General features: G+C 40.6%; 1 pseudogene; it reads left to right on the top strand.

Moving 5' to 3' along the window:
• LOC138050338 (adenosine receptor A2a-like) overlaps positions 1 to 1,102 on the top strand; it is a 2,095-nt pseudogene extending 993 nt beyond the window's left edge.
• The last annotated feature ends 1,398 nt before the right edge of the window (positions 1,103 to 2,500 follow it).

Raw genomic sequence — 2,500 nt, 5'->3', positions numbered from 1 at the left:
AGCAGGTTTATCTCTTCCTCTGTTACGAAAGCAAACCGTTCTGCCATCCTAACATTAATTTTAATGTGAGACTTGAATCCTTGAAGTCGGTTTTAAAAATTGGGGAATATCATTGGGGAATATCCTCGGATATTCCCCAGTTTTAGCTGGGGAATATTCGCCGACGTGACGCGTTTAGACCAATCGCGCGCGAGCGAAAATATTTGATGGATTATAATGATTCATATTCGCTACCACAGCTGTAGGTACAACCTTTCTGGTGTTGATGTTCACAAACGTAAAAATTTTCAAGTATTTGAGATTTCAAGTCAAACAATGGGATGATTTGCACGACAGCTCAGACGAGAGCCTGGCAAAGAAACGGGCGATGGAGTGGAAAAAGAAAATAACAAAGACCCTCGTTATTGTCCTAATGCTATTCTTATCTTGTTGCCGTCGTGTGCGAATCGTCGTGCTTGTGCAAAATCACGCCGGTTCCGACATGTGAAATAAACACAACCGTATGATAAGCTTTCTTTTCTTGCGCTTTACGCTTATGCTTATTTCACGTTTATTTCAAGCCGGTTCCCACACGTGTTTTTTAATACTTACGCTTGTACTTGTGCTTATTGCACAAGTGGGAACCGGTCTTAAGCTGTCGCAAATCATGTCGGAAATGAGATGTAGGATTTTCTATCAAACTATTCTGAGTGATCGGGTTTGTTCGGAAATCTACTGCCTGCAAACTGCTTGTACATTTGATGGACAGTTATTCCACTGGGTATTCGCACCTCCCAGCATTTTCCTGTAGATTTGCATTTGTAAGAAACTAACCGCAACCAATTGGAGCCTGTTAAGAACCCACATGGGAGTTCAAGTGAGACAAAAGTAATTTATGCCAGAAAGCAAGTATATGTCCTTCAAACAATAGCCATTCTGCGCCATGGTTTGCATTTTTAACATAAACTTCTGTACTGATTGCAAATGCGAATTCATCCACTGGGTGAGGGATATCCAGTTTGTGTTGGTCAGGGCAAATTCGGGAGTGAATCCCTTTGTCTATGCTTGGAGACTTCAAAACTTCCGAAAGTCTTTTAAGAGTAACTTAACATGTCGAGCCTGAGCAGGGTGGGTAAGGTCCATTAATTTCTGCTAAAATTCAGTCATCGATGGCGATTACAGATGCAACAAGTGGACATGAACAGATAATAACCAGGTAGAAATTAGTTTAGAGGAAAATAAGTGACCTTTGCGTAAAATATCCTTGACTAAAGGTGAAGCGGCAAAAAACATCTGGTTGTGGTCGTCTCAGAAGGAAGATAATATTAGTTTGCATAAATAAGTCAGTAGTAAATGTTGCTGATAAATGCATTTAAGACATTCAGGAAAAAGGAAAGGAAAGGAACTTTATTTAAGTGTCTAGTAGATTTAGCGCTGGAGCACTAATTGGGGACACTGTAAAGCGAAATTGACAATTAACACAACAAGTCAAATGTCAGAAGATATATAGATGGCTAGATTTGATGATCGAACGACTTGTCAAGGCTTCTCATAAGAGAAACAAAATATTATTATGAATGCGAATATTGTCATTGTATTTGTAGCTTTATATCGTAATACCACATAAATGAGTTGTTACATGTATCATTGACCTCCGAAAAAGAATTTCGAAAGCTGAAGTTTCGAGCTTTAGCGCTTTCGTCAGTGTCGGAAGGGCGAACACTCGTCAGTAACAAAAGGAAAGAAACCTTATTAAGTGTCTAGTCTTCTAGCGCGGCGTGGAGCACTAATTGGGGACCTAGTAAACTGAAATTACAAATTAACAAATTAACTCAGATCAAATCAAATGATGGTTTTTGATAAGAGGGGTAAACAGGAGTACCGGGAGAAAAAACCTCTCGCTACGGAGTGGAGAGCCAACAAACTCAACCCACATATGATGCCGAGTCTGGGAATCGAACCTTAATTGGCTAGTGGTGGGAAGCGAGTGCGCAAACACTGCGCCATCCCTGCACCCCCAACAGAAGGCTCTAACGCTCCAAACCTTACCCTTTCGATATTCTTTTACATTGGTTAATTAACCATATCAACTCAGTCGATGCATAAAAACCCTTTGTGGCACCACAGACGCAGTACCATTTGTGGTAAATCAAGTTAACGATTAAAATGAATAACGAAGTTTGATTTACTTCTTTTGTCTTTTTTGCTTTTCAATCGACCGTAAAACGGTCATCAAAACCTCTCCGTTCTATTGTTGTTAAGCTCACCATGTTTCAAGAATTTCTAGCGTTTCAAGGCAAAAGACGCAGAGCGATCTGCAGGACCCAGAGTTGACAGAATAGAACTGGTCGCAAATCACTTTAATTTCCGCCAGCATCAAAAACAACTGATATTTACGCTTAGGCCCACCGTCCGTTTACGAATTCGGCAAAGCAAGGTAAATCCAACGCCCAACAGAGGTTTTGCACGGCAGCCATGTTGCATGGCAGGAACAATAGACTCTTTTTCCTATGGGAACAAA

Source organism: Montipora capricornis, chromosome 6 (genome assembly GCF_036669925.1).
Source record: "Montipora capricornis isolate CH-2021 chromosome 6, ASM3666992v2, whole genome shotgun sequence".
NCBI lineage: Eukaryota > Metazoa > Cnidaria > Anthozoa > Scleractinia > Acroporidae > Montipora > Montipora capricornis.
The sequence above is the reverse complement of the archived record's forward strand: the minus strand, read 5'-3'. Positions and strand labels throughout refer to the sequence as shown.